At 42.1% G+C, this 12,118-nt stretch overlaps 1 protein-coding gene across 3 annotated transcripts in view; it reads right to left on the bottom strand.

The window, feature by feature from the left end:
* LOC123746002 (uncharacterized) overlaps nt 1-12,118 on the bottom strand; it is a 34,756-nt gene that overhangs the window by 13,573 nt on the left and 9,065 nt on the right. The window contains exon 1 of one of the 3 annotated variants that reach the window (XM_045727118.2): nt 7,891-8,016. The exons of the other annotated variants lie outside the window; for them this stretch is intronic. The gene's annotated coding sequence lies outside the window, so the exon portion shown is untranslated. Of the gene's footprint in view, nt 1-7,890; nt 8,017-12,118 lie in introns of those variants that run through there. 3 annotated transcript variants of the gene reach the window in all.

The raw sequence follows: 12,118 nt of genomic DNA, 5'->3' as shown, positions 1-12,118 counted from the left end.
TCACCTTCACTATTACCCCCCCCCCCCACTTCCACCCACCCATTCACCTCCAACCCCTCCCCTAGGATGATGGTGAAAGAGGGGGGGGAGGGGGCGCCGCCTTAGTGGATCTGCAAAACACCCCACAAATATTAGGCTTCCCTTAATATTATCCAGCGATGAACGCGCCGTGGGCTACCAGCGAATGAGTCAATACCAGTGAACGCACCGTTAGGAAATGAACGCATGAGTTAATGAACGCGTCAAAGTGAGGGTGGGCGTTGTCCAGCAGGCCTCGACTAGTGATAATTCTGACCTCGTATGGACCAGTAGGCCTATAATGCTGAGTTTCATTCCATTTGCGTTCGGAGCTAAATTAACCGACCTCTTCTTCACCTTCTTATCTTTCAAGCTTACCATACCATATTTCTTACCCCCCCCCCCCTTTCCTTCCTCCTACCTACCCCCCACCACTACAATCTCCCCGCTTTCCCATCAACAATCTCCACTCCCCCCCCCCTCTCCCGCTACCTAAAATTCTTCCCTCACCTACAATCTCTCCCTCCCCAAGGAACATCTCCCCCCCCCTCCGTTGACCTTCCAATGACCCCTCCTATATCTTGAGACCAGTTCCGCAGTCATCAGCAAGCCTCGCGTGAGCCTGGTGAGGTGATTACCGTCGGGTCGTTACGCTAGATAATATATTTGTCTTTGTTTCCAGGTATGAATCATTTTTTGTATATTATTATTATTATTATTATTATTATTATTATTATTATTATTATTATTATTATTATTATTATTATTATTATTATTATTATTATTACTAACAATAGCCTAGTCCGTAGTAGTAATGACAGTAGCGGTATCTCCATTAAGTATTGGTTAAATAGGGGGGGGATTTAATTTGGGAGCACAATGTTTACATTAGCCTGGCCACCATTTTGGTTTTTGGTTTTCAAAAAGGTTTTCGGGTATATTTTTCGTTTTTTAGTCACCTGACCTTAGGTTATGGCTCATCCTATGGCTCACCCCAAAGGCAGTCGTCAATATTAACGGTCTGTGTATTCAACATTTATTTTTCTTATATATATGTATATATAAATTAATATTATTGCAAAATTAAATTGTGTGAATAGGCTATGTCAGGTATTTAGGTTCTTGCTTTTGTATGACGTGGGTGAAGCATTTAGGGAGGGGCGATTCGAACAGAGGTTTGAGAATAGTTCGAACGTCATCAGTTGTGAATCGTGTGTAGAGTGATTTTTTTTATTCATAAACGGGGAATTTGGTGGCCGTTTTAACGAGCATTTGGCCTTTGTTTATGAGGCCGGGCTGGTTTTTAGGACGGAAATAAGAGACAAAAAGAGGTAATAATTTGTGCAAATCCGGGTTCATTATAGTGATCATTCGGCTTAGTGATGGGGTGTTGGTTGTGGGTGGTGGTGGTGAAGTTGTGGGGTGGAGGTGGTGTGGCTGTGGTGTGAGGGTTGAGGTAATGCAGTTGCAGATTATAGGGGTGAGGCTAGTTGTAGGTATGGGGTGTAAGTTGTGTGGGTGAGGCTATTGGATATTTTTTTTTTAAGGTTGTGTAATTGTGGGTGAGAGTAATGTGGTTGTAGTAAGGAAGGGGGTTGTGTCTCGTTGTAATGAATTTACCTTGAGAACGGGCGGGAATATATTTCAAGAGTTTTTACTCTCGTATGTGTATCAAATATACGTGCTCAAATACTTATGCTGCTGGACACAGTTCAGTTCCTTGGCATTTCGAGTGTTATATTTCAGAGTATTTATGTTCATATTGGGTTTTTCTCTTCGCTTAAGCTTAACCTAACCTGTGACAGGGTGTTTCAAATATATTATGTTAAGAGCGGTTTGTATTGAATAAGAATATCATCATCACATATGGTCGCCATGATCTGTGGAAGATACACCTCTGATAGGCTACTCTGCAAGTAGAGTACGTGTAGAGTAGGACTCTACAAGTAGAGTAGTACTATACAAGTAGTAGTAGAGGAGTAGTAGTAGGATTCCGACCCGATGAATTGGGTATAGGAATGATGACAGCCTCCTATTTTTCTTGGTACCTTTCCCTCCCTATAAATCATATTACACAAATCAAGAACCAGGTTTCATACCTACTAAATAATCAAGAATGTCATGTTACTCCATCCTTCCCCGAAGCAGTAGAGTTGCCACTTTTAATACCAGGAATAGCTCCTCCTAAGGTAAGTTTTTTTTTTTTTTGAGATATATACAAGAGTTGTTACATTCTTGTACAGCCACTAGTACGTGTAGCGTTTCGGGCAGGTCCCTGGAATACGATCCCCGCCGCGAAGAATCGTTTTTACAACCAAGTACTCATTTTACTGTTGAGTTAAACAGAGGCTACAGTTAAGGATTTGGGCCCACACGTTACAGATCCTGTATTTAAAGCACATAAAGTTATTCCTTTCCAAACATTTTTCCTTTAATCAATGTTGTTTCTCGTATCTTCAGATAAGGATTCTGTGCTAGCAGCACAGGTCTCTTCTACTCTGCTAGTTCATTGGTCACCCTCCGCAGGATAATTATAATAGGCTTCCTTTATCTACTTTATCTATTCCCCTCAAAATCTTGTACGGAATTATTGTTGGTAGTACAGTTGTGGGTGATGGGGGAGTGAAGGCATTGTAGCTATGGATACTGGAATAGGGAGTAGTGTAGCTGTTGAAGGTTAGGGTTACCTGGTTGATGGGGTTCTGGGAGTTCTTCTACTCCCCAAGCCCGGCCCGAGGCCAGGCTTGACTTGTGAGAGTTTGGTCCACTAGGCTGTTGCTTGGAGCGGCCCGCAGGCCCACATACCAATTAATAGGGTGTTAGAAGAGAATGGGCTCATGGAGACATGGGACTTAACCTTCACACACACACACACACACACACACACACACACACACACACACACACACACACACACACACACACACACATACGTACGTTTAGTACAATACTGGTTTTGGCGGTACTGATAAGGGGGAAGTTCCCGTTCCAGCTTAAAACCTGTTCCTAGGTATGTTACCATTTTGTGAGCTTCTTAGGCCGCTGCTCCTGTCTAAACTGCCCTCCGTCTATCCTGCTTGGCTAATGAAGGCATAGTTGGACGAAACAGAGGATGGATGGATATAAAGATGAATGGATGGATATAAAGATGACTGGATGGATAGGATAATGAATGAATAAACAGATTGGTAAATGGATGGATTAATATAACCTAGTATAATTTACACAAATGAAGCTGATAGCCTAAATAGGTCAACACAGCTGAGGAAGACGTGGATATATTAACATACGAAACGGATGTTGGAAAGTAAACATATATCTAAATGTTTATCTGAATATTATCAACAATAGTATCCATATGCGAGTAACATACACACACATAAGTAACAATTATATACAACATTGTTACCTCAAGCAGCTGAATATAATTATTGTAATCTGGATATAGAAACCTTGAATAGAATCAACAATGGTGGGGTTACCAGATGCCACCAGCTGCTGTCCCAGTGGATCATGGTGTGTGTGTGTGTGTGTGTGAACATAACTCAAGCGTACCACTGTGGTTGACCTCGTCAAATAGACAAGTACAGATAACCCGCCAGTAAAACTCAAGTTTGCTTCGAGGTCAAGAGAGGCGGTTCGAGTCCCACTCGACACCTGTCTCTCCGTTACTTCGTTTGCAAGTGAAGGTCGAGCGATATCATCGATATCGTCTTGGTGATAATGAAACGACCGTACGTGGTCGTACGGTCGTTTGTACGACCACGTACTTAATTCCAGACACCTTAAATGTCTGGAATTTGGGAACTATCACCGATTTTTTTTTTTTTGGGGGGGGGGGGGGGGATTCAGAATGTCAGAATGGCATGTTCAGGAAATCAGTTCGCTTTTTTTCCTTCTGCAGTTGCCAATCATTGTTGTCATTTATTTGAAAATGAAAAATAATTGTCAATAAATTTTGGATTTTTTTTTTCAAAACAGCAAGTTAAAGGTCCTCTGGTAGGTTAAGATGGCAAGAAGTTCTCCTAAGGTTTCAAAACGTCATGAAACCCGTTAATTGAAAGTTTCCTCTCCTAACCTAAGAGCAGCCTAAGCCAGAGGACCCAAAACAGAAAACGGGACAGTACGTCACTTTCGCAAGCCGATTCCATTTTCAATTACGTCTTTTTTTTAGCCTGAGTGCGCAGACGAGCGAAAAAGACGTAATTTCCAAGAGGACGGGTTAGCGTAACTCTCATCCTGTAACTACACTTGGGTAGTTTTATTTCCCCTGATGCTCCTGTTCACCTAGCAGTAAATAGGTACCTGGGAGTTAGACAGCTGCTACGGCCTGCTTCCTGGGAATGTGTGTGTGTGTGTGTTTATATGTGCGTGTGTAAGAGAAAATTATGTAGTAGACATCACAGAGGAAAAAATTTAAAGATTGGTTAGAAAGGCGGGGTCCAAGAGCTAATAACTCGATTCTGCAAATCGAGACCAGTAAATACAAATAATAAAATAAATAACAGAGGTGTTTGTAGACCAGTTCCTTACGGTACACGTAGGCTGGTGGCCGTTTGACACTTATTAGTCCAGTTTAATATTAATTAAAGTTGTCTAAATCGCCTTGTAAGCTTTGACATACAAGTTCTGTCGACGTCACCAGCCTACTTGTGGCCTTCTGTGACTTCGCGAGGATACTTGTGGTCTTTGGTGACGTCCTTAGGTTCCCTATGACATCCCTAGGTTACCTGTGACGTCACTAGGTTACCTCTGGCATCCCTAGGTTACCTGTGACGTCACTAGGTTGCCTATGGCATCCCTAGGTTACCTGTGACGTCACTAGGTTACCTATGCCATCCCTAGGTTACCTGGATGTCACTAGGTTACTTGTGACCTGTGACTTCACCAAGCTACTTGTGGCATCTGACATCACGAGGCTACGTGCATCAAGTCTAATTTGTCTTTGTCGAATATGCCTAAAGAAAAAACAGAGTTAAGATTTTTTTAATCAACAGTAGTTTGTTTATTGGTACCCAGGTACCTAAATTCGCCGATAAACACTAGGAAGTTAGACTAGTTAGTCGTTAATCACTAGGAAGCTAGGCTAGTTTGTTGTTAGTCGCTAGCAAGCGCCTTCTTTCTTAATAACGAATTTGCGGTGGCAGATACCTTGTTCTAATGCAGACTAGAGTGACTTGCCTGCGAGAATGACCAGTGCTTTCACTCTTTCTTCGTATGTTCAAGACGCCATTTTTAGCGGTTACCAGCTTCTAAGATCTGTACTCCAGATGGCGGGATTATCTTAGTCTCGTCGTCTGATTTGAAGTGGTATTTCCTAACCTGAAACCCTTAAACCTTGGTAGCCTAACCTACCTTAATGTAACTTAAAACTAACTTAAGGTGATCGAACCTCACCTAACCTAGCCTAATCTAGCGTAACCTAGGTTAATCTAACGTAATCTAGGCTAACCTAATGTAATATAAACTAACCAAAGTTGATCGAACTTCACCTAACCAAGTCTAATCTAACGTAATCTAAGCTAACCTAATCAAGCCTAATTTAACCTAACCTAACTTAATTAACCTTACCAAGCTTAACCTTGCCTAACTTAACCTTGCCTAACTTAACCTAACCTAACTTAGCCTAACCTAACTTAACCTAACCTAACAAGAAAATGTCACAGCACAATCCTATATCACGTCATTATTACAGTGCTTTTAATTTGTTACATTAAAACCTCTGATTTTTGACGATTTGGTTAAGCATCAAAATTACAGAATATTGAAGTGTGTGAGGACAGCTTTCACGCTAATCAGTTTTATTTGTTTTAATTAATTTCATAAATAGATATTTAAAATCATTATCATATCTCCTTTACCATTCACTGTAATTCACCATTTTCCGCCTGCGAAATTTCTAAAGTTTAAAAGAACTCTTGTTTATATTAATTTGTTAGTAATACGTATCTCACAGGCAAAATTCATTTATTACTATTAAATAAGCTTATATATTCTGCGTTCAGGAATATTATGTTCATTATTGTATTCCTTTTCGTCTCATTGTGAAATATTTGGAATGGAGCAAAGTGTTAATTGTAATTTCAACCAATCGTGAATTGGTTGATACATGTGCTATGGTAAATAATTTCCACATAACTTGAATTATACAGCGTTTAATATACAATATTAAACTCAAACTTTATGAAGGTTACTCTCATTTTAAGCCTAATTAGCATATTAATGCATAATTTATATCTGTGTTGTTTAATCAGTAGAAGCCGCCCACAGGCAAGGAAGGCAGCGCCGCCCCGACTCGCACCACAGTAAACAATTCAGAGACTAAATTGATCTCTAATTATAATTTACAGTCTATGGTTACAATAAATTAACTAGTTGTTATAATACCCAAGTGAATTAACGTTGTTGACCCATGCTCATCACAGGGAAGGGGGTCTTGTGCTGCGTATAATTAAATAACACGATAATCTCTCTTTTCTCTCCCGCTGAGGACAGAAGACGGACGCCATGACTCCGGCCTGACTACTGAGAGAGGGTACACACGCTCGCACTACGGTCGATTTATGCCGTATTATGTTGGTTTATGGTCGTTTATACACGACCTTGTTCAACATCGATTAACGCCGACCCACGCTTAAGGATAAGTGAACCTCTGACTCTGTTGTTATGAATTATGAATATATTGCTCTGATAAAATATATATGTTACACTAGAAGGTGAAGGGACGACGACGTTTCAGTCCGTCTTGGACCCATTCTCAAGTCGATTGTAAGAATGGTCCAGGACGGACCGAAACGTCGTCGTCCCTTCACTTTCTAGTGTGTAGTTTGGTCAACTTATCATGATCGCTTGGACTGAATGAACTCTTTTTCGCCAACAAGTGTCATTCTCTAAATTAAAAATAATATTGCAGTAGCCATTTAACCTATGGATTTTTTTTTTTATCTGGCTTGGGAGGGGTTTTCACAGGGATATCTTCACATTTTACAAAGACGGTTCTACTAACCTCGTTAGGCTGTCTAATCTGGTTGGGTTAGGTTATCTTGAGATGATTTCGGGGCTTTAGTGTCCCCGCGGCCCGGTCCTCGACCAGGCCTCCACCCCCAGGAAGCAGCCCGTGACAGCTGACTAACTCCCAGGTACCTATTTACTGCTAGGTAACAGGGGCATTCCGGGTGAAAGAAACTTTGCCCATTTGTTTCTGCCTCGTGCGGGAATCGAACCCGCGCCACAGAATTACGAGTCCTGCGCGCTATCCACCAGGCTACGAGGCCCTAGGCCCTAGGTTAGGGAGGTTTTAACATTCGTTGGTGAATCGTCTTGTATAAGAAGTGACTTGTATCCGCTCTACTCTTGTCTGGAGTAAATGACATTGATCAGAAACAAACTACATCATAACAGTTTAATGAATCCGCTAGATACAAATCAAATTCTGTTTCATTTTTTTTACTCTAGGGTACATAATTAAGAATGTAAATCGTTATTTAAACTCTTTAAATGTTTAAATTTTAAAATAAGAATTAAAATTTAAATCTAAATCATCTCCTCTGGCCACGAGCTCAGTCTAACTCAGCTTATTTTAAATCTTAAGCTTCATGTTTCAGAAATAAGAGGAAATACAATTATTTCCCCAACAATCTCCCCCCTCCCCCTCCCTTTTCCACCGGCAGGACACGATTGGCAAATTTATTTACAATCAGGATCACAATTACTGCATAGTGAACGATAATCACTTTCTCTGCAGTCGTCAGTAGACATTTACTTGCGACAGACATTGTAATACTGAAAATTGTCATACTTCGCTGAAATGCCCGCACACAAGATCATTCTTCATCAGTTACTAACAATATGAAAAGAAACAGTTGTTCATACCAATACGTAAAAGCACTTTTCGTAGCGAAACTGCACACTGCATTAATGTGAGCGGGGGAAAAAAATAGTCCCCCGAAAAGGTCACTATAGGTCCGTCCACTGCGAAGGCTGAGCGGTTACTGAAGCTGCTCACAGCAGCACGCTCCGGCCTCCACATCCCAGATGTGTACTCAACACAGCCTCCTACACATCCCAGATGCCACAAGACGAGCTTCGTCTAATTGGTAGGCCGGGGCTGTTAAGAGACGAGGGAAGGAGGTAAGTAACTATCTCATCATGGCACCCTACCCTTCACCACCTTCCGTACCCTTCACCACCTTCCGTACCCTTCACCACCTTCCGTACCCTTCACCACCTTCCGTACAGTTCACAAACTTCCGTACCCTGCACCACCTTCCGTACCCTTCACCACCTTCCCAACCCTTCACCTTCCCAACCCTTCACCATCTTCCCTACCCTTCACCATCTTCCCTACCCTTCACCATCTTCCCTACCCTTCACCATCTTCCCTACCCTTCACCATCTTCCCTACCTTTCACCATCTTCCCTACTTTTCATAGCCTTCCCTACCCTTCTCAACCATCTCTACCCTTCACTACCTTTCATACCCTTCACAACCTTCCCTACCCTTCACCACCATCATTACTCTTCACTACCATTCCCTTCCCAGTCTTGCATACCCTTCACAACCATCCCTACCCTTCACTAGTTTCCCAGGAATAGAGAGTGGGAAAGAAGTGAGAAAGATGATGGAAAAGAGAGAGATAGCGACGGTGAAGGGAATAAGGAATGAAGCTTGAGAAGAAGGAAGACAGGATAGGAAGAAAATATTGATTTATATTTGTCGGTCCATCCACTTGGAATTGTCGGTACAGCGACAAGCCTCGCTTCTTGCAGGGCCAGTGTTCGATCCCCGATGGTTCAAGTGGTTGGGCACCGTTCCTGCACTCCATCCCTTTATCCCAGCTCTTATCCTATCCTCGAATTCTTTCCAAGTGCTTTGTACTCACACTTACTCTTGAGAATGAATTACTTTACTCGCTCTACCTCGTGTTCAGCCCGAACCAAGTGGCTAGAACGCTATATCATCCTGGTTCATTTTCTGAGCCTATTATATGCCTCCATAACATTTACTAAGCCTATTATATGCCTCCGTAACATTTCCTGAGCCTATTATATGCCATCATAACATTTCATGAGTCTGTTATAAGCCTCCGTAGCTTTTCTGTTGACAACACATTATCTCACCATATACGTCCCACTTTTTTACGCAACCGACCAAACCGTTAAAAATGCGACCTTTTGGTACCAATTAAAGCACCCTGATATTACGTTCTCTATGCATCGGCCTTGATAGGTTATGAGTGGGTTGCTTAGGTTCGTATATTTCTGGTTTAGGCTAGCAAATGATATTGTATTTAGGCTGTATACACAACATTTATCACGGTTGTATAGTTTAATCTTCAGGCAAAATAGGCTATTCTCGTCATGTAAATATGTTATTTTCTGATGAGTTTAGAGGACTGTCATGCCTATTTTAATGATCTGGTACCATTACTGTTGTTGTCATTTGTAGCTCGTATAATTCTCACATGTTTCTTTTGATGTATCACAGTCATGAGCTAATTTTGTGAAGACCGTGATTTGCTTGTCTGAAACGCTGCGTAATTAATTTAAATTAATGGCCTTATGAAAAACACCCACCAAAAAATACAATAACAGCGCTGTGCTATGCTGCGCTGTGCTGGTGGAGTGGTATTAGTATTATATGTAGCTAATGGGGTGAGCCCTGACAGCACAGGTTCCAATTCTGGTGCAGTCATCACGTTTTCGTACATGATTAGTGGCCGGACTAGCATTCAGAACACTCAAGGCGAAACATAGAGACGCTCGTAGCCTCGTCAAGACAGATCAATCACCACTATTGCGCCAGATTGATAATCTACATGACAAATCACTCCAAAATGTACTCTGGTAACAGCTGCTAATAACACGTATTGAAATAGGCTGCAACATTTCTAAAAATGTTTAATAAACTGGACTGACCATTTGAATAATCCTGAACCGAAAATTAGGTTCAGAGATCTTCGAACATCTTGGCTGTTGATTTACCAACATAATCTTAAATATATGCAAATGAGCGTAGAAACTTTAAAATTATCAAAAATATTGTTATTGGTATAATTTTATTCAAGAATATTTAATGAAATAAAAAGAAAATTTTAACCAAACTTGAGACTGAATAGTGAATAGTGACGACAAAATTAGCCGGTCTAATGTAACCTTTGAGGTGAGTGAGGACTGCTTGAGGCCGGTGTGTGTGTGTGTGTGTGGTCATCTGGTGAGAAATGCTGGTCACTTGAAACGACAATAACAAAAAACATATTGAGCAAGACGTTTCTTAATAATCTTTTTGTAGGCGTTGTAAAGGGGAGTGAGAGAGAGGGAGGAAGGCGGATGAGAGGTAGCATGCAGGAAGGGTAGAAATGAGGGAGGGAGAGAGGGGTTTATGGTTCATGGATGGGAGAGAGATGGAAGCAGGAACAGAGGGGAGTGAATATTTAAGTGGGGTTACCTTGAGTTGATTTTGGGGCTCAACGTCCCCACGGCCCGGTCTCTGATCAGGCAGGCCTCCTTTCTTGAATAGAGTCAGAGTGGTTTGCCTAATATTTCAGACAGGTTCCTGTCATTCGCACAGTTTTGTAATAATCTTACTCTACTAAATCAAACAGGCTCCATTTAATAGGCTATTACTAAGAAATCCTCAAAGTGCTATAAAGTCATAATGTCTCGGTGCTTTCCCCTGACAATTAAATTAAGAAATCCTCATCACAAATATTTAAATAAGATTGAAAAAATCTAATGTCTAAAGCATTATTACTCAGGAATTTGAGTTCGTAGTTCACCACATTGTATAGACCAGGGGGTTGCATCATTTTCAGATACGTGTATATGTATACTGAAAACTCACACCCCAGTTGCATGTATGCCTGGGGACCATTCAGGCTTGTTCGCACGTGTATATGTATGTAAGTATGTATTCACCTAATTGTGCTTGCAAGGGTTGAGCTTCGGCTCTTTGGTCCTACTTCTCAGCTGACAATGAACTGGTGTACAGGTTCCTGAGCCTACTGGGCTCTTACCATATCTCTATTTGACACAGTGTATATAGTCTGCCTCCACCACATCACTTCCTAATGCATTCCATTTCTTAACCACCCCTTACACTGACAGGTTGGATGTGTATGTGCGTGCGTGAGTTCTTGCGTGTGCGTGCGTGCGTGCTTGCGTGTGCGTGCATGCTTGCGTGCAAGTGTACACATTCAGGCTCGGGGTAGTATGGTGAGGGTGCCCAGTAAGGGAGGTTGTAGTGAATAGTGAAGGTCACGTATTGCCCGAGGCTCGTCGCCTCCATTTAAAAAACAAGCCCCCCTGAACCAATGGGGGTTCAGGTACCCTCCGCTGGACCAATGGGGTCCTTCTGGTGCATCCCCTTAGACAAACGGGGGCCCTTGTGACGTCACATTTCCAGCTACTAATGCCTGCTCTATTTGTTGACTGAATTGTGTTCTTCCCGGAAAGGAAAGGGGGAGGGAATTATCAAGGGGAAAGCGCCAAGCCATTTCGACTATGTTGCACTTGGCAGGGGTCAGAAGGGAAGAAAATTGTGTATGTAGTCAGTCGTCCTGTGAATGAATGTTGTTATAGATTCAGCTATTCGGAACAAATTCCAAGTAGCACGGGCTATGGTGAGCCAGTAACTTGCCTGGTACAGGAACAGGGCAAGTAGCACGGGCGATAGTGAGCCCGTGGTGGGCTTACCTGGCACAGGAGTGGTGCTGTGAGTGTGAATGAGCACACCGTCTAGCTTGTTAAAGGTGGAGTTGGAGTGGTGTAGGGAAGAGGTGGAGAGGTAGGAAGAGGTGGAGATATCGGGAAGGGGGGGATGTGGGGTGGGAAAGGGTTAAGACATAGGGAAGGGGGTGGAGAGGTAAGGAAGGGGGGGATGGAGAGGTAGGAAAGGAGGGGTTGGAGAGGTAGGGAAGAGGCTGGAGGTGTAGGAGAGTAAGTAGACTGTTGTGGGATGGATCTATGACACCTGTCCACTCACTCCATAAATGTTAGATTTGTTTATAAATCACTGGTAAATAAAATTTCTAAATCTAAATTAATTCGTTTTGTCGGGGACAGGAAGCATGTGAATATATACACATATACTTTAGGCTTA

This window comes from Procambarus clarkii, chromosome 78 (assembly GCF_040958095.1).
Source record: "Procambarus clarkii isolate CNS0578487 chromosome 78, FALCON_Pclarkii_2.0, whole genome shotgun sequence".
Lineage (NCBI taxonomy): Eukaryota > Metazoa > Arthropoda > Malacostraca > Decapoda > Cambaridae > Procambarus > Procambarus clarkii.
The sequence above is the reverse complement of the archived record's forward strand: the minus strand, read 5'-3'. Positions and strand labels throughout refer to the sequence as shown.